Below are 25,248 nucleotides of genomic sequence, written 5' to 3'. Positions count from 1 at the left end.
TGATAATGTTGTGTCTTCTGACTTTCACATATCTTAGACTCAGTCATAGTGGGGAGGAAACTGGAAAGCTGAACTTGCCTCTGTAGTTTTAATCTCATAGGCATGTCATAGGCATTGAGTTAAAAACTGTGTAAACTGCTTTGCTGTGATAGTTCGGAGCAGATGTAATAGCTATTATAAGACAGCAAATCACAACACCCCTCCCCCCCAATTTTGTATCCATTTGTTTAGCCCCAAAATAAAAGGGTTTAAGGGGGTCACTGTGCAAAGTATGCTGGTACATACAAGATGAAACAGTTGTAGCTCTCACAGGTCCTACACTTCAATGGAAGAAACTAGATGAGTGGCAAGAGTTTACGGGTGTGCAGGATTGGGAAGATATTGCCTTCATGAACTGCTGAGATACATGGACAGATAGAGTGTCTGCCTTGTGGCAGCAAGCTCTTTAATTTTGTACAGAGCAGTGTTTCTCAGACTGGGTTCCTTAGATTCCTAGTATATGTTTAGAAGGGCAGGTTTTGAGTTTTGTAAGGTTTTGATTTTATATTTTTATTTTGATGTCAAAAGCTTGGTACCTGTTAAAAAGACATTTTACCATTCAAACACATTTGTTTTAGAGACTCCGGTTGCGTAAACCAGGAAAGATTAAATATTTAAGACAAGTTTTTTTCACCTTAGAGGAGTTCATATTTTTCTTAAATTTGAGAAATAAAAGTATAGAATGTTTAGGCTGATATTTTAAATTAGCTTGTTTTAAATCATGTTCATAGATGACAGGAAGTAGATGACCCTGAAATATTGTAACAGGGGTCCAATTGGGGTTTAATGTTTTTTTTTCTGGCAACAGGGCAATTCAGAATGTTCACTGTGAGGTTCACATTTTTTTAAACTTTTTATATGTTACCATCATTTAGGATTTAAAGCCGTAGCATTGCTGAGGAATGGGTGCAGCTGATATGATTTAAATATTAATATACTGTAAATTTATTAGAGAGTTAAATTTCTACATATATTCTGAATGTGAATTAAACCTGTTAAAATAGCTTTTTTTAGAACATCCAGTATAGTAACATTAATATAGTAGTTATAAACCAATTAATTACTTATGAAGTCCCAATTTTACTTTTTGCTTATAGTTTTGCAATAAATTAATATTTTAATTTCTTTAAATGGGATTGAGCCTATGGATAGGATTTTCATTTCATAAATTAGGAGGAAACACATGAGGAATGTGTAGGTATTTTATATTTTATTGTGTCTTTAGAAATTTGGATTTTAAATTATGTGAATTCAGCTTGATAAATTTAAGAATAGCTATACTGAATGTTCTGAATATGACAGTTTTGGGGAAAAAGTACCAAAGACTATTTTCTTTTACATTCAGAAGTCATTTTACTTTTTCTTTTAAAATAATTCTTTTAGGAAAAAAAAGTCCCCATTTTGCCAAACAAGTGATCAATTTAAGAATGAAGTGATGAGTTTCAGCTCAATATATTTTCTAAATTTGTCCAGGTTTTTTGAATGGGAAGTTCCTCGAAAATATTATTCTTAGTTGAGGGGAGACTGTTCTTGTTAGGGAGAAGTTAGAGTAATATATTTGCTCACATCATATATGGAATACATTATTTGGGTTCATTTATATTTTTATTTTCCTACAGTGTTTCAAATGGAATATAGGTTACTTTGAGGATAATAGTTTATTATAGAGAATACATGTAAGTTGCTTTGACAGATTTGAAATAGCAATTGGGAGACACATAAAGGCAGTTGATATGTTTTTTTTTTTAAATCCCTGAGCAGTTGTGAGCATTTCTCGTAATTTCCTATGTACAGAAATTTCCTGAAACATTAAGAGGCTGCTAAAAGACTCAAGGTCTGAAAGAAGCCCCAAAGATACCTCAGTGAAAACATTTTTAAAGAAGTCACTGATTATAATGAACACAGCCTTGAAGGGCACTTTTTTCTCCCTTTTAGGAGAATGTGACAAGAGTGTCATTAAGGTTTTAGAAATGAATGCTGCTGAGGAAAGGAGGATCCCTGGAACTACAATGATGCTCAGTATGTGGCCCTGGGATTCTCAGTTGGGCTCTTTTTAGGTTTTTAATCAGGTTGGAGAAGAGGGGCGGGGATAGAGCAAAAAGGAGTAGGGATAGACAAGAGCTTTGGGACACCTGTACACCAGAGTATTTTACTTTCTTGTTGATTTTCTTAGATGTTGAATTTGTAGGGTTTAGTATGAAAAGGTAAACCGAGTTCTAAGTATGTTGAGAGGCAATAAACTATTTGGCCCTACTGTTTATGTTTGGAAGCACATACTGTTTTGCATTTATCTTTAACTGTTTGGATATATTAAATCAGAAATTTCATTTAAATTGTAATTCCACTTCTCTGAGGGCATTGTTTTAACCTATTGCTGTTTTTATGGTGACGGTATTTGCCTTTGAGATATTCTGCAGGCCAATCAGATTGTATCAGAAAAGAGGGCTTATAATAAATGTGTGCCAAAAACAGCTCTGTCTCAGTCCAGGAACAGGAAAGCTTACTTGTGCATCAGATATTGAAGTAACATTCAGGAGACATTAGATCACACATAAATACAGTTCTTTTGTAGTGGGATGGATATAAGGTAGGTATGAATTATTTTTATGCATTCAGCTCAATTTCCTTCTTTCAGTTTTTTGGAAGGAAGAAACACTACAAACCTCATATTTAATAGCTAACAACATCTAATTTTCCTTTTTGGTTTTTTTTTTTTTAATTATGGTTTGTATAAATGCTTGAGAAAGTATTTTTGTTTTATAAATCATAGTGATGCTTGTAAGCAGGTGTTTTTCCCTGTGGGTTGCTGTAGCTTGGAAATTTTTTAGAGACATGATCTCAATCTCTCAGTGAAAATAAACTCTTGTTTTCTACTTGAAATGATCATTCTGTACTTCATTTTGTTTCAGATCTTTTTAAAGCGTTATTACAGTGTTAAGTTGAAAGATAGCATTGGTAGTACCTTTAATTTTACTTTTGGCTTATCTATTTAAATATTATGAATTTTAGAAAATTTAATTTTATTAAATCTTAAAAATTTTTTTTCCTTAGGCTGTGTGAGGTTTTTGGGACGTTTTGAGCTCTAAATATAAATTTAGCTCCTATAGATTGTTTTTTGATACACTTGTTAGTAGCTTAATTTTACACTAATACTTCTTTGTCATTTTTTAAAAATTTTTAATTATTTATTTTTTATTACATTGCATTATGTGACACAGTTTTATAGGCTCTGGGATTCCCCCCACCCCTCCCCAAACCTTCCCCCGATGGTGGATTCCTCTACCTTGCTGCATTGCCACAGTTCAAGTTCAGTTGAGATTCTTTCATTGCAAGCATATACCAGACATAGAGTCCAGCATCTTATTGTCCAGATAAGTTCAACGGCTTCTTGGGGAGACCATCTCTGGTCTGAAGGTAGAGCCGGTAGAGTGTCATCCCGATCAATTAAAAGCTCCAACATAACATCAGCAACAATTTATAATGTTATGGAATTAGTGGACAGAGTATTGGGTAACCAATATGTTAAAAAAAATACAAGTTCTTAACCACATGAGATTGAGATAATATTACATTTTTCAGGTACTATTTTACATATTGACATCATTTCATCACTTCTTTGTCATTTTATACCTCACTCACAATGAAAATTCTTGTGAACCCTTGTACCTCCACCTTTTTTTTAAAAGAAGGATTTTATTTATCTGAAAGGCAGATTCAGAGAAAGAGGGAGTGACACTGTGTGTGTGTGAGAGAGAGAGAGAGAGAGAGAGAGAGAGAAGGAGAGATATCTTCTGTCTACTGGTTTTCTTCTAAAAGGGCTACATTGGCCAGGACTGGGCCTGGCTGAAGCTAGGAGCTTCTTCAGGATCTCCGCAGTGGGTGCAGGACCCAAAAACTTGGGCCACATCCTCTGCTGCTTTCCCCACATGCATTAGCACACAACTGAGTTGGAAGTGGAACAACTCAGATTCTGAACAGATGTTCATGTGGGATGCTTACGTTGAAGCTAATAGTTTACTTGCTATGCTGCAAGAACACTGGTCCCTTAATTTTTTAAAATGAAAATTTGAGACCAGCAATTTATGAGTCTGTGCACTGAACCTGGAGATTAAAACAAAGTAGCAGTGATGGTGATATGTGGTAGGAAGGGACTGAAAATTTCTTTGCTGGGTGCTCTACACAAAGATGAGCAAATAAGAAAAGCCGTCCGAAACTTCATGGAACATGTCATGAAAAATCTGTGAATTTAAAATTTTTTTGTGCCAAAAAACAATTCTCTCTTAATCCTATTTCTGTGAGCTTTTTTGAAGAACCTTTGTATATACAGAAGATAGATATTCTCTCTGTGTGTGTTTGTGTGTGTGTATGTGAGTATTTAAGACTTGTTTATTTATTTGAAAGTTGGGCTTAGAGAGAGAGTAGGGAGAGGGTAAGAGATTTTTCATCCGTTGGTTCACTCCTCAAATGGCTTCAGTGGCCAGTGCTAATCCAGGCTGCAGCTAGGAGCCAGGGACTTCCTCAATGCCTGTCATGTTGGTGCAGGAGCTCAAGCACTTGGGTTTTCCACTGCTGTCCTGAACTGCTAGTCAGGAGATGAATCAGAAGTAAAGCAGCCAGGTCTTCAACCAGTGCCCGGGGCGTTCCAGGCGAGGACTTTAGCTGCTAGGCCACGCCGCCGGGCCCTAGCATAGGGTCTTAAAAGTACATTAGGTTTTACAATTTTTTGATGTAGATCATAAGCAGTCTGACTCACATTGATTGTTGGTTCATTGGTTACATCACAATATCTTATTGCATGAGAATTACAGGTTACAGGTACTGTTTTCCGGATTGACATCATTTCATGTTAAATTAAGGCAAACATGTGTTATCTAACCTTTTGGGATTGTCTGAAACAATTGTTGCAAAAACGTGGAAGCAACCTAAATGCCCATCAACAGAAGACTGGAGGGCCTGGCGGCATGGCCTAGCAGCCAAAGTCCTCACCTTGAAAGCCCCGGGATCCCATATGGGCGCCGGTTCTAATCCCGGCAGCTCCACTTCCCATCCAGCCCCCTGCTTGTGGCCTGGGAAAGCAGTTGAGGATGGCCAAAAGCTTTGGGACCCTGCATCCGCGTGGGAGACCTGGAGGAGGTTCCTGGTTCCCGGCTTCAGATCGGCACAGCACCGACCGTTGAGGCTCACTTGGGGAGTGAATCATTGGACGGAAGATCTTCCTCTCTGTCTCTTCTCCTCTCTGTATATCTGACTTTGTAATAAAATAAATAAATCTTAAAAAAAAAAACAATACTGGATAAGAAAGCTATGGTTCATTTACTCCATTGTCTACTACTCAGCTATTAAAAACAAAACAAAACAAAACCAAAATGCAGCTCTTTGTGGCCAAATGGGCTCAACTGGAAACCATTATGCTAAGGGATATGGTGTTTCCCTTATTCCTCTTAGCTGTCACAATCTCTCAGGCCAAACTTGCTTTTTGGTAACTGTCAGTTTTGAGGTATTCCGAGCAGATATTTTGTAGACTGGCCTACGGTTGTGATTTATTTGTTTGTTTGTTTATTGTGAGACTTGAGTTATGGGTTGTAGAGGAAAACTGGAAATAAAGGAACGTTCTCATTGCATTTTACCAAGTTTAAATACTATCAGAATAAGTTCTCACTGGTAGTTCATCTTAACCACTTAGCTGAGGTAGTATTGGATTCTTCTGATATTAAAGGTACACTCTTTCCCCTTTTCTTTTTGGGTTATGGTTTTTGGAAAGAAGTCAATATACATAGCTGCCCCTTTAAGGAATAGTGTGTCGTGCCCTGCCTTCTTTTAGGTGGAAAATCTACAAAGAATTTTGGGAATTCTGTATCTACGATTGTTCCTTCCCATTCATTCATTCATTATCTGTATGGATTAGTGGATTATAATCCAGTAATACTTTGTCATAATTTAATGATGCTTACTTTCATTTCTTCAGTTATAGCTTTGCTCTTTAAAGAGATTTCAGTTGCCTCCTGTATTTCTTTTACTGTCAGCATATTTTAACGGTCTTTTTCTTATTTTGTTGGCAATATACTAATGACTATTGTATATTTCTTTCTTAGACGAAGAATCAGCTATTTATGTAAGAATTCCTGGTTCTTTTCATGGAAAATGATAATTAAAACCAGTGTCTTGGAGCTGATTGGTTGTCTTCATTTATTCAAATTGATTTATAGAAGTTGCTGAGAGAAGGTTCACTCCCCAAATGGCTGCAGTGTTCAGGGCTGAGCAAGGTGGGAGCCAGGAATGTGGACCTTCATCTGGGTCTCCCATGTGAATGTGGATGGTAGGGGCCTGTCCACTTGGGCTGTTCTCCACTTCTTTCCCACGTCCATTAGCAGGTAGCTGAATCAGTGTTCACATTCCTGCTGTACCACAACACGCCCCTTTCCCTTTCTTAGGTTTGTTTGTTTGTTTGTTTGTTTGTTTGTTTATCTAAAAGGTTGATTTACAGAAGGAGAGGGAATGTCTTTTAATGCAGTTATAATGGATTGAGTTAAATTATACGTGTATTTGAATGATGTAATTTTTGCTAGCATGGTGTGTAGTTTTGTGGCTGGTTCAAACTGTAGCCATACCTCAGATAATTTACAGGGATGATTATTTTAAAGTTGATCTAGATACTTGTATTGCTGTGTCAATACTGGGCTGCTTTTATATATATATGTCTTGTTTTTGTTCTTCCTAAAGGTCTTGCAAACTTTTTCCTACTAAAATATTTTTTGAAGATTTACTTTTATATGAAAGGGATAGTTACATAGAGAATAAGAGAGATCATTCATGTGCTAGTTGCTCCACAATTGGCTGCAACAGCTAGAGCTAGTCTGAAGCCAGGAGCATGGAGCTTTTCCCAGGTCTCCCACGTGGGTGCAGGGACCCAAATGCTTGGATCATCCTCTGCTGCTTTCTCAGAGCATTAGCAGGGAGCTCAATGGGAAGTGAAGCAGCAGAATTCAAACTGGTGCCCATACAGGATGCCAGCACTGCAGGCGATGGAATAATTTGCTGCATCACTGCACTGGTCCCAGGAAACTATTTTTATAAATTTATTTGGTGTTTATTATTATTGCTTTGAGAGGCAGAGAGACAGACTGATGTAGAGAGAAATATAGAGAGCTCCCGTCTGATGGTTCACTTCTCGAATGCTTGCAACAACTGGGAATCTTCCAGGCCAAAGTCAGGATCTGGAAACTCAATCCAGGATGGAAGATCTTTTTTTCTGTCTCTCCCCTCTGTAAATCTGCCTTTCAATAAACAAATCTTTAAAAAAAATTATTGTCTTCATGAGATAGCTGTATTTTTATGTCCTTTGAAATATATAATACATCCTTTGGCAAATGTATACTTCAACTCAAGTGTGAGTGGTTATACTTGAAAGTACCAATTAGTCGGGCCTGGCGGCGTGGCCTAGCGACTAAAGTCCTCGCCTTGAAAGCCCCGGGATCCCATATGGGCGCCGGTTCTAAACCTGGCAGCTCCGCTTCCCATCCAGCCCCCTGCTTGTGGCCTGCGAAAGCATTGGGACACTGCACCTACGTGGAAGACCCGGAAGAGGTTCCAGGTTCCCGGCATCGGATTGGTGCGCATCGGCCCGTTGCGGCTCACTTGGGGAGTGAATCATCGGACGGCAGATCCTCCTCTCTGTCTCTCCTCCTCTGTGTATATGTGGCTGTAATAAAATGAATAAATCTTTAAAAAAAAAAAAAAAAGAAAGTACCAATTAGTCATAATCATTTTATGTTCATTTATTCTGTGGCATCAATTTATTTTATACATTAGGTTGATAACGTTGGCTATTTAAGTCAGTAAATTAGATTTTGTTGAGAGACATTTTGAGAGTCTTAGCAGTGTCCCTTAGTATAAATCAATAAAAATGCTCCAAGTAGAAGAGAGAGGGAGATTTTTTAAGACCTATTTTTATTTATTTGTAAGATAGACTTAGGGGAAAGAGGCTGCAAGAGATCTTCTGTCTGTTGGTTCTCTCCCCTGATGGCTGCAATGTCCACCCTGCTTCAGGCTGAAGCCAGGAGCCTTTTCTAGCTTTCTCTTTGGGTGGATACGTGGACCCAAGTAATATGGCTGGCTGCTGCTTTCCCAGGTTTATTAGCAGGGAGAGAGGATTGGAAGTGGAGCAGCTGGAACTTGGAACTGGGACCTATATGGGATGCTAGCATCACAGGCATTGGCAGCTTTACCCGCTACCACAGTGACCCCTTCTCACTTTCTCTGTCCTATATGTTTAAAGGTGTTCTGGTGCTAATAAATTAGTTTTAAACTCTTAACACCGCATTGAACAAGAACTTTCAGAAAGGCAGATTTAATGGGTGGGGGAAAGTTAAACCACAAAAGTGTTTTGTTTATCGATGGCAGTGGTCAAGTATTGGACAGTGTGGAGGAAAGTGTAAGGAGTGTTTGGCCTGACGATGGAGGGGAGTAATTGTGTAGAACATGTTTGAAGGACTTATTTGACATTTTCCCGTTGAGATTTGTCTTTTATCTTGAATCCTTTGTTAGTGAACATAATAAAAAGAAATGCATATGCTTACTTAAAATGAGAACAAATATTTTTCTTTCTGGGCAGACTAACATGATATATATTACAGTTACATAATTTTATAAATTATAAAATGAGACGCTTAATCTTACAATTTTTAGAATCACTCTTGAGAAAAATGCTTTTGTGGTCAGGTGCGGTAGCCTAGTAGTTAGGGTCCTCACCTTGCACACCAGGATTTCATATGGACACCAGTTCATGTCCTAGCAGGTCTGCTTCCCATCCAGCTCCCTGCTTGTGGCCTGTGAAAGCAGTTGAGGATGGCCCAAAACCTTGTGATCCTGTACCCGCATGGGAGACTCAGAAGAGGATTCTAGCTCCTGGCTTTGGATCAGCTTAATTCCAACTATTTTGGCCACTTGGGAAGTGAATCATCAGACAGAAGATATTCTTCCCCTGTCTCTCTTCCTCTCTGTATATCTGACTTTCGAAAGAAAAACAAATAAATCTTAAAAAAAAAAATGCATTTGTATATAATGTATAGAAGATCATGAGTATAGGACGACCACCAATTTTTTACAATTTGGTTTGCAGATCACAACAAAATAGTTCAATGAATAAAATTAAGCTATTTTTCTTTCTATAGTTTATTAATTGTGTTATAGTGTGGCATAACTACTTTTAATGCAGTCCTGCTAGTTTTGGAACAGCAGCCAATTCCAGGTATTAAGAGAATTAGGTTACTTTGCCTAGTGGCACAAACACTACCCAAGTATTAAATCATTGGCTTCTCTGTTTGGGGCTCATCAGAAATAAAGTATAGAGATAAAAGGTGATTTGCATACTGTTCACATTTATTCATGACTTAACAGGTGTATTTTTCTCTTTCTTTCTCATTGATGTAATCCTTTCAGAAACAGATTTTTCAATTGCTGTCATGTCCAGAGGAGCAGAATTTTAATAAAAGGCCAAAGAGTGGATTTAAAACTCAGCTACAGTGCATTGATACTACTGGCTATGAAATATTTTAATCTGTATATAATATTTAAATGAGAAATGTAACCTAGCAACTATATGAATATATCAAATAATAAATTGGTTCAATAGTAGGAGAAAATTTTCTTTTAATTATACTGTTTCAAGAAAATAATGTTTTTTTTTTTTTAAAGATTTATTCATTTTATTACAGCCACATATACACAGAGGAGGAGAGACAGAGAGGAAGATCTTCCGTCCAATGATTCACTCCCCAAGTGAGCCGCAATGGGCCGATGCGCGCCGATCCAATGCCAGGAACCTGGAACCTCTTCTGGGTCTCCCACGTGGGTGCAGTGTCCCAGTGCATTGGGCCGTCCTCGACTGCTTTCGCAGGCCACAAGCAGGGAGCTGGATGGGAAGTGGAGCTGCCGGGATTAGAACCGGCGCCCATATGGGATCCCGGGGCTTTCAAGGCGAGGACTTTAGTCGCTAGGCCACGCCGCCAGGCCCAAGAAAATAATGTTTTTATATTAAATATAGTAGCATCAGAGATAAAGTGATAGTGTGAAATGTTTTTTAGCATGGAACTATTCTAGCTGTTAGAGCTTATGTTGGTCTGTCTTATTTTTTTAAATGACATTCTAGAGAGGTTTTCATTTTTTTGTCTTAAGCTCATGTGGTCTCATGGAAATCATTGCCTTTTGTTTATGTACTCATTTCTATTAACATTTTGAAGGTGCAAGAATAGGAACATTTTGACTCTATAGAACCCCGTGCTATAAGATTTTTGCCACGATTGTGGAGTAAAGAATTGTCTTAGAGTACAGAGAACTACATCAGGAAATACAGTTAGTCTTTAGGGTTTGTATTCAGACAATTTCAAAATAGAGTAAAGGATGCAATGATTAACTAGAAGTAAGTTATAAAGTCGACTTGGCTCAAAACTTTAAAGTTTAACAAAAAATTTTTAATGTACAGCTTTTCTTTTTTTTTTTTAAGATTGGTCTATTTTTATTTTCAAGTCAGAATTACAGAGAGAGATGAGACACACAGAGAGATCTTCCATCCACTGGCTTATTCCCTAAATGCCACAATGGCTAGAACTCAGCTGTTGTGCAGTTGGAAGCCAGGAGATTTTTATGTGTGTCTCACAAGGTTACAGGGGCCCAAGGGATTGGACTCTCTTGTGCTCCTTTCCTGGGCAAATTAGTAGGGAACTGGATCAGAAATGGAGCAGCCAGGACTACTAATGCTGAACTGTAGGTGGAGGTTTAACCTGTTGTGCCATGGTACTTGCCCAGTGTATATCTTCTCTATCAGTAAGGCCCATTGGAAGGGTCTTGAGGCGGATGTTTGGGCTCATGGCTCTGTTGCTGGTTGCAATGCCTCAATCTTATGACTTAAGTAAAAGTGAAATCTTTGCCTCTCAAGAGGTTTGAATTGAGTTCCTGGCTTTTCACTTCAGCCTGGTCTACCCTGACTGCTGAACCTGTACTTGCTCCCTTTCTCCCCTCCTTCCCTTCCCTCCCTCCCTCCCTCCCTCTCTTCCTCCTGCCTTCTCGCACTTCCTTCCTTCCTTTCTTCCTACATTCCTTTCCTCCCTCCCTCTCTTCCTTTCTGCCTTCTTCCTACTTTCCTTCCTTCCTTTGTTCTCTGCGTCTCAAACAAGATATTAAAAAACTATTAGGATTTTCTGTGGTATACTTCATGGAAAGTATCACTCTGTTACCTCTCTTTGCTTTGATTGCCAGACATTTTACTTAGAAGATCCTTTTGCAACTACAGTATAGATGCTTGAAGAATGCAGCAGTGAGAAGGCTCTGTAAGGTCATCTTTTCACAATTTCCCAAATCTGATTATATGTCAGATTTAACAACTGTTTACTTGCTATACCTTAGACATAATGAATTATTCTCTGTAGAAGAAGCCTGAAATCTGTATTTCAACAAGCCTCTCGGTGTTGTACTGGCACAGATTAATTGGAAGTCACTGCTTCAAGGCCAGTGCTCTGTTTTTTTTTTTTTTTTTAGTTGAAAAATTTCAGGCCCTGAGGAGATAAATGACATGTTGGTATATAGTCATTATAGTTCTGTTTGCATCATAGCTACAATTTACAGGATATTTGAGCTGAGACTATCATAGGCACAAAACTCTTGTAATTGGTGCAACATGTGCATATACCTCTGCAAGCAAGCTGTCATGCTTGTGATTGTTCTAGGCACTACCATGTGTACAGCATTTCTTGAGCTACTTACAGTAAATTGTAGCAGGTGAATAGTAAATTCGTAACAGAAAGGTAATCCAAGTATCTCTTGCTTAACATTAATACCTTTTAAGAAAAATCTGTCTAGAATGCTTTATTATTTTTATTTACTTATTTTACTTTGAGTTACAGAGAGGTGGAATGATACATAGATCTTCCATCCACTGGTTCCCTCCCCAGATGGTCATAACAGACGGGTAGACCCAGCTGAATCCAGGAGCTTCATCTCCATCTTCCATATGGGTGATAGGGGCCCAAACATTTGAGCTGTCTTCCACTGCTTTTCCTGAGTCATCATCAGGGAGCTGGATTCAAAGTGAAGCAGCCATTACTTGAACTGGCACCTATATGGGGTGCTGGCATTGCAGGTAGAAAATTTGCCTACTTGGCCATAAAATCAACCCTGACATTAATATCTTCTGAAATAGTTTAATTAGATACTTTGGAAATCTGTAGTGTTAACGTCAGAAAGTAGCTGTGAATAAAAACCTAGGAATGAAATGTGTACATGGCTGTTAGCAAAGTGGTACTTTGGTAAGCAACTTTAAGGTTGTTTACCATAAAGTTTTAATTGACATACTGAACATATTTAAAATGATACATTTTGAAATGTGTATATAGAGAAACCCATCAGCCACAACCAACATAGTGATCATAACTAAGACCCAGAAGTATCCTCATTCCTCTTTGTGGTGTTTATGCCCTGCCTGCTTCTTCCCCAAGAAACCACTGTTTTGTTATTGTAGCTTTGTGTTTTATTTTAATAAAATCTTAACAAAGGAACTCTTACTGCAAATAGAGGAGGGTTAGCTTAGTTAAGACAGCTTAACTGTGAAATTGAAGAAAAGGCAGCAGGTGTATAAATACATTTTAATTGCCTGATGTGTCATAGTTTATCCATTCACTGTTTTTGTACATTTGAGTTGTTTCCAGTTTTTAGCAGTTACAAATGGACTTATTCACATCTCAGTACAAGTCTTTGCATGGACATGCACTTTCATTTTGAGTAAATAACTGGGAGTGGAACGACTGAATCATAGGTACATGTATATCTGTTGAAGAAATTATCAGTTCCTGTTTTCTGAAGTGATTTTATCCTTTTACATTTCTTTTATTTTGTACTGAAAGCGAAGTGTGTGAGACTTCAGTTCCTGCATATCATGTTGACACTTTTTATGGTCAGTCTTTGCTTTTAGTCATTCTAATACTTTTGAAGTGGTTTCACATTGTGATTTTAATTTGTATTTCCTTAATGATCTGCTGAGTCTTTACCTTAGCTTTTTATTCACTTAGCAGTGTCTGAATAACACAAGTTGCTAATTCTAAAACCCAATTTGTTATTGGATCCTACTTTTGGTATTGAATCTCTGCTGTCTTGGAGTAACAGTTGGTTGAAAATGTTTTCTTCTGTGTTCTCTTACAGAAATTTTATAGTTTGTTTCACTTGTATGGTGTAACATTCAAATCAAAGGACCTTTTTTGTAACTATTCTAGAGCAACTAAAAAAAATTTGTACCTTCTCTACTGAGTTACTTTTGCACTTACACTGAAAATCAGTTGTCTACATGTATTTGGGTCTGCTTTTAGAATCTGTTCTGTTCTGTTAATTTGTTTGTGTTGATGCCAAGATTTGTACTATACCCTGGTGGTTCTATGACTTCATAATATTTTGAAGTCAGATAGTCTTAATCTTGTAAATTTTTTCTTTTTCAATGTAGTTTTGGCTATTCTTGACCTTTTGCATTGCTATATGAATTTTGACACTAGTCAGGTTTTTTTTTTCCCCCAAAACTATGATGGAAATTTATTTGGGATTGTGTTGAAAATCTGTCCTCTACTTAACCTGTTTATGAATTGAGAACTGATAAGGTAAAAATATTTTTTAGTATTCATCTGTGAACATGAAATTTTCCTGTTTGTTTAGGTTTTCTTTAACTTATCTTAGTAATACTTCATAGTTTTAGGCTATAAATCTGTGAAATTTATCGCAAAATACTTTATATTTTTGGTGTTATAGGTGATTCAGTTTTAAACTTTCAGTTTTCAATATTGCTGGTATTCAAAACTACAATTGATTTTTACATATTGGTATTGATTCCTGCTGTTTGGCTAAAATTGTTTATGAAGATACTTCGAACTCTAGATGGAATTTAAAGTTTTTTTTACACAAAAATAAGTTTGTCCTTAATTTCATTTTTGCATGGATTTTTTCTTCAAATTGGAAAGTCAGATATATAGAGAAGAGGAGAGACAGAAAGTTTTTGGCTGTTCTTATCTCCTAATTTTAGCTTTTGTGTCAAGTCTGGGTTGGCTTCAATTGAAAGGTTTTTCTCCTCATTATGAGTCATATTTTCCTGCTTTTTTGCTTGCTTGCAGTTTTTGATTAGAAGTGAGACATTAAAAAAAAGTCAGCCATCATTAATTTTACCTTGTTTAGTGCTGGTTATTTTCATGTTCTTAAAATTTTTTGACCTTTATTCTAGCTATTGATTTATTCAGATATTGATTATTTTGAGTCCTGTTAGAATCAGAGGAATATTTCCTGTCAATTATTCTGCATTACTGTGACAGATCCTCCTTAGAGCTCCATGTTATTCTGCAAGAATTAGAGATTTTACAGTCTGATTGGTTGAAAGAAGCACTATTTTCATTCTGTGTGAATGCCTGGTAACTCTTTAATCTCTCTCTCTTTTTAAAGATTGTTTATTTGAAAGGCAGTGCTAAAGAGAAGGGGGAGACAGAGAGATCTTTGATTTGTTGGTTCACTCTATTTCCCAGACAATAAGTAGAGAGCTGGATTGGAAGCGGAGCAGCCGGGACACGAACTGGCACCTTAATGGGATGCTGTGCCACAGGCAGAGGATTATCTCAGTGTGCCACTGAGTGGCTCCACAATAGGTTTTTGAACTGTTGAATTCAGATACCCTAAATTATATTGTGGGAATTCAGAATCCTGGCTGGGCCTAGGGAGACTGCCAGCTAGACTTGGCAATTTTCTTTTTCTTCTTGTGTGTAAAAATAGCAACCATGGAATAGAAATAAAGGTAAACAGAAAAAAGCAGGATTTATTGACAGGCAAAGGAATAGTACACAAGTACACACTCAGGCACGTGTATGGTCAACCTCAAAAGAGAGAATTCCTTAACCCAGGCTCGGGGTTGTCCCTTTTATTGGATAAGGGGTGCAGCCTGAGTGCACATGGTGTTCTTAAATAAGATGGTGTGATTCATAGTGCCTGATAGAAGATGAGACTTAGCTATGTAATGAGTATGTGCTGAATCTTCAGTGGTGTTGAATTCATATGGAATGGATGAGATTGGGGTGATGTGTATGGCATGTGTTTTGGTGATTCTGAACTCTGTGTCCCTAACTATCTCCCTGCCTATTCTACATTAGTTCGGATACTACTAGGATATATTCGTAGATTTTTGTTTTTGAGTTTTACATCAACGTATGCAAAGCATTCCATTGTTGTCAGTAAGATAGTTATTTTGTAAAATTGTGATATGCTGGTATAAGCTTTTTCCAGAAACCCACAATTATTTTGTTAGGATAGGACCTTAGTAGGAGACCTATCTGTTAAGGGTCAGTTGTCATGTTGATAGATGTTTGGAAGACTTGAAGGCTTCTGTGTCTTTTGTGTATCTACCTGCAGTCTTTTGTGGGTACAGTAAATTTTCAGGAAAGTTTCTAAATTTTGATAGTTTTTTCTCACTGATTTCAGTTAGTGCTGTCTTGCTGTTGAAAACTTTTGAAGGAGTGGGGTATGGAGCCAAAAATTACTATCGTTCCTGAGCCGTCAGTTGGTCGTTTTATGCATTCTTGGTTGCCCTTTTTTTTTTTTTTAACCAAATTTAATGAGTTTATTGTTAAGCAGTTTGTATCCACTGTGTTTCTGTGTCCCGGAAAGATATACAGTTATAATGTCGGACATTGGTGAATAAAGAACTAAATGTTAAGCACTTAACAAAGAGCTAATTTGTTTATTAAGGGAATAAAAGACTATTGTGATACTTAATTTTGCATTGAGCTTGTCTGCACTGAGGGATGAAATGGAGATCTCCTGTATTTCAGGGTGTGGCTTAGGCTGTTTCTAGAATACATTAGGTTTTGAATCTGTGCACTGCAGAAATCACCCTTGTGTGTGTGTGGATGGGTATTCAGTCTTCTGGAGAAAGTACAGAAGATAAGGGAAAGATATTTTTGACTTTCTTTTCTGGAACTAGAGCAGCCTTCTCCTGTCTTTTGACATCAAAACTTGTGGTTTTGAGTGTTCCGCTTTGGACTGGGGCTTGTGCTGTTACTTGTCTGCTGTTCCCTCACCCTCATCATTATAGTATTTTTTGCAATTCTCTGAATGTTTTAAAGTTTTTATAATGTTGGGGGGGGGAGAGAAATGTCTTTTTTGGGCGTTTGGACTTTTTCCTTTTTTCGAGATTTATTTGCAACCCAGAGAGATACTGAGATCAACCTTTATCCTCTGGTACACCTTCAGTGAATGCATTAGTTAGTGCTAGGCCAGGCTGAAGCAAAAGGAGCTTCTTGAGGGTCTCCCATGTTGGTGCCATTTGGATCATCTTCCAGCTGCTTTTCCAAGGCTGTTACCAAGGAGGTGGATCAGAAAGGAATAGACAGTGTTTGATCCTGCACTCAAGTGAGATGCCTACAACTTGCTATACCACAGTGCCAGTCCCCTCACACAATAATTCAGAGATCCTGTGTATTCTTTACCCAGTTTCCCTAATAGTAATTGCTTACAGAGGTATAATGTCACAGACATTAGTTTTTTTGAAAATTTATTCATTTTACTAGAAAGTCAGATATACAGGGAGGAGGAAAGAGAGAGAAAGATCTTCTATCCACTGATTGACTCCTGAAGTAGTTGCACTGACCAGAGCTAAGCTGATCCAAAGCCAGGAGCCAGGAGTTTCTTCCAGGTCTCCTATGCGGGTGCAGGGTCCCAAGGCTTTGGGCCATCTTCAACTGCTTTCCCAGGCCACAAGCAAGGAACTGGATGGGAAGCAAGGTTTTTGGGGCACAAACTGGCACTGAATGAGATTCTGGTGCATGCAAGGCAAACCACTAGGCTACCTCACTGGGCCCAAGATTTTCTTTTTACAAAGATATATTTTATTTTATTTGAAAGGCAGAGTTAGAGAAGGAGAGACAGTGAGGATCTTTATCCTCTAGTTTACTTCCCAAATGTCCACCACGGCCAGAGTTGAGCCGACCCGAAGCTGGGAGCCAGGAGCTTCTTTCTGGTTTCTCACATGGGTTTTGAGGCTCAAGGCCATGGGCATCCTCTGTTGCTTTTCCAGACCGTAATCATGGTGGCTCAAAGTGGAGCATCAGTGCCCATATGGGATGCTGGCACCACAGGCAGTGTCAGCCCTGCAATATTGATAATTATTAAGTAAACATACAGACCAGTTCTGGCATGTGTCTCTCCCAATGTTGGCCTTGTATAATCCCCATTTCTGGCACCACTTGTGATCCCACAAATCTGTTCGATTTCTGTAATTTTAAGATGGTTATATAATGGAATCATACGTTGTGTGATCTTTTAGGATTGACTTTTTCACTCCCCAGAGTCCTCCAAGTTCTTGTAGTGTTAGTTTGTTCCTTTGTTCTGCTAAGCTACATCCATGATGTAATGTACAAAGTTTATTCACTCATTAAAGGACTGATGCATTATGAATGTAACTATTATAACATTTATGTACAGTCTTATGTGAATGTTAAGTTTTTATATTTGTGGAATAAATGTGCAGTAGTACAGTAGCAGGGGCATATATCATAATTGCACGTTTAGTTTTTTTTTAAATAAACTGATAAACTTGTGTAGAGTAGTTGTACCAGTTTTTATCTCCATGAATACTGTATGAATGTAAAGGTTGTGTTTATCATGCTTTAAAACCCATCACAAGCATCCAGCATATGTTAAATAGCTAAGTTTGGATTTTGTGGTATATTAGGGTTTTAATTTTCATTTTATTTGTAACAGAGGGACAAAGATCTTTCATCTGGTGGTTCACTCCCAAAATTCCCTCAGTGGTCCAGGTTAGGCCAGGCTGTAGCCAGAACTGAATCCAGATCTCCCACATGGGTCACATCTCAAGTCTAGAGTACCTAGGATTAATCGAGTCCTGTCTCCACTTCCCATCCAGCTTCTTGAAAAGGAAGCAGGTGATGACTCAAGTGATAGGGTCGCTGACCCCCCCCACCCCCCCTCCCCCCCCATCCCCCTGCAACAGTTGAATCCTTGGCACCTTGCTTTGTCTTGACTCAGCCTCAGTTGTTGGGACCTTTCAGATCAGTTACTCTCTATCTATGACCCGTTTCCTGTTCTGTGCTTTGCTATTAAAGTAAAACGAACTTTAAGAAAATAAAAGGAATTATTAACTGTAGTTTATGCAGTTATACTGTGGAATACTGTGTTGATCATCAGAAATGTTCATATAGTGTTTTGTGAGTATTGGAAAAGGGTTATGTAAAGTGAAAAAACAGAATCTGAAACATGTAATACATGGAAAATAGAGAAATGGTTCATTGCAGATAATTTGACTAGTAAAACTTCATGACTATTTATGTTGAAGGATATTTATATTTATCTTGGTTCTTTTCTCATTTCTAGCAAGTGGTGGTGCCCTCAAGCAAAAAGGGTGAGAATATATTCTTCCCAAATTATTGTTTCTTTGGCAGATTGTTGAAGGATTTAGAGTATCACTGTCAAGGGCAATACATTATTTTCTCTGAATGTTTTTCAATGTGGCAGGTGCTTTGTGAACATTCATGTAGTAGCTACTATTGTAATTTAATGGATAATCCAGGTCTGTTGATATCATCCTACAAAGAAAATATATAACTCCTTATTTAAGTTCTTATATTATCTCCTTAACCATGGAGAAACATGTGTATAAGAGAAATCTTACTTGTAATGACACCTCCAAACTAAGAGTCTCTTTGTTTTTCCGTTATGGTTACGTTAGCTTTCGTTTTCTATGATCCTAGCTACTACTGCCTCTGCTAGTACGTCTTCTCTCCTAGAAGTTGTCCTTTCACAGCCCATATTCTCATTGCCAACTAGTCTGTGTTCTTTTTGTTATTGTTTATCTTGTAGACTGTATGGTTTGGCCATCTTTCCCTTAGGTACTGCTATTTAAAATTAAGCAAATTTTCAACAATAATCTTGTATTTTTTAACAAATATTGTGAAGGCTATTCTGGCTTTTATTGATAATGTATTATACTTAGCAAACTAAAATGATAAAATGATTTAATGTAGAGCTTTTATTTACTTCAAGTATTTCTTCAGCCTTTTGGATTGATTACATTTTTATTAACATTATCTTGGGGATTCAAACACCCCATAGATTGTTGCTTCAGTGCAAAAATGAGCCCCTGATTTTAAAGAACATTGTATTGTTATTGGTGAATGTTTGAATAGACAACTTTTTGTGGTCTTCACTTTGGAATATTTATACATTTCTTCTGTAACACATGGGGATGTCAGTAATTGTCTTTAGCCTTTGACTGTGCCTAATATATCAGGGTAGTAAATATGGCAGTGGGTCCCTGCTATTTAGGTCATGTAAGTTAAAGCTGTTTAGAGGAAGAACAGAAAAGACAAATGTAAACCTCAAATGATGTAGCGTGGCAGTGAATGCTGCTAAATGGAAAGAAAATCAGCCTACAGTGTAGAGATTGATATAGAAGAAGACTTAGATGGTCTTCTCTCTTATACTGTAACTTGGATGTTTTTTAAAAACAGCAATTCAGAACTGCTAAAATATTGAAATATCTGAGGGTCTTGAGTAAGATCCTCAGAGCATGCCCCACATCGGGGACCCTGGGATGGTTGAGAGGCTTGGTATGGCTTCTTCCTTTATCTCTCCCCTTCCCCCAGATACAGGAAGGAAAAAAGAGAACGTGGACAAAATGATCTTACCCACCTTTCCTGTAGCCCTTGACCATTTGTGCCCTAATCAGTTATGTAAAGATCATCAAAATAAAGTAATTAAGAAATAACTGATGATAGTGGGTCATGCAGTAGCATTGATTGGTTTTCTTTTATATCACTGCAGTGATGCATTGGTATTTTTATAGCATGCTCATTAATTTCATGTTGATGAAAGTTGCTGTTTTTCTCTCTTTTGTGGACAATGTTCACTGGCTCTGTATTTAATGGGATGCAAAATAAAAGTGCAGCAAAGACTAATATGTTCAGATGTGGAGACAAAGTGCACTGTCTCTATGCATCCAGACCAAAGTTGGACTTCCAATGAAACAGTTGAATATACCCTGACGGTAGGATGTTGGACTCTCCAACATTGTCCATGCTTACAATGTCAGGAAACACTTCAATAACAGCAAGATGGACTAATGACTGCTCATGAAGGACCGCCCACTGTAATACTAGAGGGGAAATCAATGGTGGGAGGGGAGGGAACTTGGTTAAGGGGATGGGACGGACTATCTCAGAGCCTGTGGAATTGTACTACTGATGTTGGGGCGACTCCTGTGGCACAGAGGGTGAAACCACAGCTTGTGACTTATGCATCAACAGGTCAGTCTCCAGGTGCTCCACTTCCTATATAACTCCCTAGTAATGCGCCTTAGAAAACAGTGAAAGATGGCCTCTACAGTTGGGTCTGCGCCACCCAGGTGGGAAACCTGGATGAAGTTCCTGGCTTTGGCCTCCACCTGCGTGGGCTATATTGGCCATCTTACAGTGAACCAGTAAATGAAGATCTCCATCTTTTTATTTCTCCCTCCTTCTGTGACATTATTGCATTCAATTAAATAAATGTGTTTTAGAATAAAATATCTATTTATTTATTTGGAAGAATTATATAGAGAGTGAAAGGAAGAAAGAAAGATGCTTCATCTGCTGGTTCACTCCCCAGTTAGTCACCAGAGCTGGTGCTGGACCAAACCAAAGCCAGGAACCAGAGTAATCTTTCAGATCTTCCACGTCGATAGCAGGGGCACAAATGCTTAGGCTATCCTCCACTGCTCTCCCAGGGTTATTAGTAAGGAGCTGAATCAGAAGTAAAACAGCTGGGATGCAAACCAGTGCTCATGGACTGCCAGGATTGCAGGTGGTGGCTTTATCTTCTATTCCACACAAGCACACAATAAATAAAGTACCCATGGGGTTGGTACGATGGCATAGTTGGCTAAGTTTCTGCCTATGGCACCAATATCTCGTGTACGTGTTGGAGTTCCGGCCATTACACTTCCGCTCAAGCTCCCTGCTTATGGTGTGGGAAAGCAACTGAGAATGGCTCTAATAACCACAGGGCAGACCTGGAAAAAACACTTGGCTCCTGGCTTCAGATTATCTCAGCCCCAGCTGTTCTGGCCATTTGGGGAGTGAACCAGTAGATGGGATATCTCTATCTTTCTTCTCTGTAACTCTACTTTTCAAATAAAAATAAAACGAATCTTAAACACACATTCATACACACACACAATTAAGAAAAAGCCCAGATTCTACCCTGAAATTCTGATTTAATTGCCACCACATCTGATTTTAATGGTTACCCGAAGCTGAGAATTCTATTTGGTATTAACTCTGAAAAAAAGAAGTTGGGTCAGAAAAACCACAGACTTGACATAATCACTGCAGGTAGTGACTTTAATGTTTTTGCACAGTATTTAAAACACAACTGATTTTGGGCCCGGCGGCCGTGGCCTAGTGGCTGAAGTCCTCGCCTTGAATGCCCCGGGATCCCATATGGGCGCCGGTTCTAATCCCGGCAGCTCCACTTCCCATCCGGCTCCCTGCTTGTGGCCTGGGAAAGCGGGAGAGGACAGCCTAATGCATTGGGACCCTGCACCCGCGTGGGGGACCTGGAGGAGGTTCCAGGTTCCTGGTTTTGGATCGGCGCGCATCAGCCCGTTGCGGCTCACTTGGGGAGTGAGTCATCGGACGGAGGATCTTCCTCTCTGTCTCTCCTTCTCTCTGTATATCCGACTTTGCAGTAAAATAAATAAATCTTTAAAAAAAAAAAACCACAACTGATTTTTTTTTTTTACTTAATTTTACCTTTTTGAGCCACACCTGAATAGGTGTTGAAATTGTTATAATCAATAATGGAAAAATAGCAGTATGTGATCTTGAAGTTGTGGAGTTTAGGGGAATGTAAATATATTTTTATTACTTTTAGTTTTGATTTAATTTAAAACATGTACAACCAAAGATTTTCCATTTGATGGTTCACTCCCCAGATGCCTTGCATAACCCAGGTTGGGCTAGGCTGAAGCCAGAATCCTAAAACTTATTCAGACCTCCATGTGGGTGGTGTCAGTGACCCAAATACTTGAGCCATCACCTCCTGCTTCACAGGGTGTCTATGAGCAGGAAGCTGTATTGGGAAGTGAAGCCAGTACTAGACCCTGACACCAATATGAGAGATAGTTCATTGTTTAGTTTGGCTTTTATTGGCTGCAGGTGTCTGTTTAGTAGTGTGGTCCTCTGCCTACTCTAGGAAAGCACGGAAGGACCTGTTTGGTCAAGTGGTATTTTAACCACTGCACACAAAGCACATGCCAATGTAAATGTATTTTTCTGTTGGTGAAAGTTGAGACTAAGGTGGAAGGCAGTAAGGTGCAATGAGAGTAATACTTTACCACTGTGGTGTTCTGTCCTCAAAAATATTACCTTGGACAAAAGAAAAAAGGAACAAATCCTAGTTCTGGGACATTCTGTTAAATGCTTGAACAGTACTACTAAAAGAAGGTCATTAGAAAGAGAAGAGGAACATGAGTTTAGTGTGGGATCACAGATGGGCTCCTAGAGCAACAGAATAAAGGATGGATTTTGGTTAATAATAAGGTTCCATAATTCTGAAGAATGTATCATACTAATCTAAGATGCCGCTGCTTGGTAGGAGAACCTTAATATATGGAAACTATTTGTGCTGTCTTCATATTTTCTGTAAGCCTATAACTGTTCTAATCCTAATCGTAACAGATACTTTACTGAAGATGATATTTTGAGTTAGAGACACCATGCTGATGGGTAGGGAATTTTCAGCAAGCTTTATTTAGTACTATAACAGATTGTGGATGTTTATATTCAAGTTATCACTCTTAATGGAGAATGAATGGAGATTGGCTCTATACTAAGAATACAATAGCAAGATTACTTCCGGCTTACTAGCTCCCTTCCTCTTTGCCACCCGTCCCCCAAGGAATAAAAAAGGAAAGGGAAAAGAAAGGAAGAAAAGGAAAGGTGAAATTTAAGAGGGAGGAGAAAGTGAGGTAAAATGGGAAAATATGAAAAGAGGAAAGGCACATTGCTATGAGGATGAAACTCAGAATTAAGCTGTTAAAGATATTACATGGTATTCACTTACGCTGAAATCATTCCTAATGTTGTGAGCATTGGTGGGAAGTTCAACTGCTGTAGTGTATGTATTTACATGAAGTTTGTTTATTGTACTGGCGTTACAGAAAGAAAGAAGGAGAAACACAGAGAGATCTTGCATGTACTGGTCCTCTCCCCAAATGACCACAATGGTTGGAGTTAGACTGAAGCTTGGAGCTAGGAGTTTTTTCCTTGTCTCCCATGTGTGTGCCGGGGTCCAAGACTTTGGGCTTTCCTCTGCTGCTTTCTTAGGCCATTAGCAGGGGAGCCGGATTGGAAGTGAAACAGTTGGGACTTGAACCTGTATCCGTTTGGGTTGCCAGCACGGCAGGCGGAGGATTAGCTTACCAAGCCACCACTTCAGCTCCTGTAGCATTTAGTTTTGAATTTACGACATTCAGTGAGGTTAAGTTGGATTCCCTTTGAAAGAAACAGCTGAAATAGCCTTTAAATTTCTTTTGAATATTTATGAAAGTAAATTTCAAAGGCATTTGGGTAGTGTTAACAGTTAATATAAAGCAAGTGACTAGATGAAATGGAGTTTTCTGTAAATAGGATGAATGAGTTTGGTGTGATGTTCGATATAAAATTGGTATTATCTGTTAGTGATTTTGCAGAATTAATGCAAGGTAATTTTGTTTATTCCTGTTGAAGTTTTTGTTTCATTTTCTTGTGTTTAGTGATCATATTCTTGTTACTATGTGGTCATTATTTCTTTGCCTTTTGTCAGGATATAATGTTTTCTTTTTGTTATTTGTGTTATATCTTTTTTTTTTTAATCTTGTTTTTTAATATTCATTTATTCATTAAGTACATTGTATTACATGACACAATTTCATAGGTACTGGGATTCCCCCCCCTTCACCCCAAACCCTTCCCCCATCATGAATTCCTTCACCTTGATGCATAACCACAGCTCAAGTTCCGTTGAGATTCCCTAATTAAAAGTTTACACCATACAGAGTCCAGCATCCCACTTGTCCAGTTCAAGTTCAACGGCCTCTTAGGGAGGCCCTCTCAGGTTTGTAGGCAGAGCCAGCAGAGCGTCACCTCGATCAATTAGAAGCTCCAACATATCATCAGCAACAGTCCAGGTATGATGAGGCTGGTGCAGAGTCCACTGATTGACATAGTCCGTCTTAGGGTTTCCCCTTGTCCAGTTTTCCGCTGGAAGCATAAAGCTGAGGTGGTTGATTCATCTACTCCATTTTCCATCTTTTTTTGATTAATGCTTTGATTCCTCCATTTTGTTCAGGGGAATCCCCCTAAAAAAAACTTTGAGGCATTCCCAGTCCAGGCTCCTACATGTACTACTAGTAAGCACAGTGCCCGCCACCGTCCATCACTCCGATCAGCTGATGGTTTTAACCCCTGGGTTGGTTCTCTTCTGAGCCCCGACCTCTATTGGAACCAATGAGTATCGCATCTCTCCCCGGCTCTGCCCATCACACTCTCGTCCCTCACCTAAACCAGTGGGAGGAGTGCTGGTCGGGTGTTGCATTCCCTACTAGCACAGGCCATTTCACCTTGGCATTTTGTGTTTTGTACTGTTTTTCTTTTTTTTATCGCAACCAAACCCGGCCAGGCCCCCACACAGTTTCAGCACTTGGGCTTGCCAGTGGATGACGTGAACGACTCAGCCTGGTCTGCCCCAACCCGAGCCAAGTGTATTCCAGTGGGTCACATTCCAAAGCCTCTTCTGGGTTATTTACCTCCATGCTTCTTGCGTTTATTTGTAGAGTCAGTGTCCTGTCAGAGGATCTGTTCAGGTTCCTCCCTCCGACTCCTTCCTGGTGTCGGGCTTCACGCATTCCAGCAGGTCCTTCGGCCAGCTCCGCTCTTCAATCCATTCTGGTTCCTGCTGTTGAAAGTTTCAGCCCAGCCACGGCTCGTCCATATCCACGCATATCTCATATATGGCTCAGATGGGGTTGAGGCCTAGCCGAGCCTGTCCAACGTCTATCCTGGTCCTCCGGAGCACCAAACTCTGCTGTGGTCTAATCCGGCATGGTGCGTCAAAACCGAATTGATATTTGTGCCAAGGGATTACAACTGTGACCCGACCAGAACT

At 38.9% G+C, this 25,248-nt stretch overlaps 1 protein-coding gene across 4 annotated transcripts in view; it reads left to right on the top strand.

The window, feature by feature from the left end:
* The window catches only part of ZCCHC7 (zinc finger CCHC-type containing 7), a 222,629-nt gene that overhangs the window by 25,521 nt on the left and 171,860 nt on the right, over nucleotides 1-25,248 (top strand). The window lies entirely within an intron of this gene.

This window comes from Ochotona princeps, chromosome 14, assembly GCF_030435755.1.
Source record: "Ochotona princeps isolate mOchPri1 chromosome 14, mOchPri1.hap1, whole genome shotgun sequence".
Classification (NCBI taxonomy): domain Eukaryota; kingdom Metazoa; phylum Chordata; class Mammalia; order Lagomorpha; family Ochotonidae; genus Ochotona; species Ochotona princeps.
Note: the sequence above shows the minus strand (reverse complement) of the source record. Positions and strands in the feature narration are given on the sequence as shown.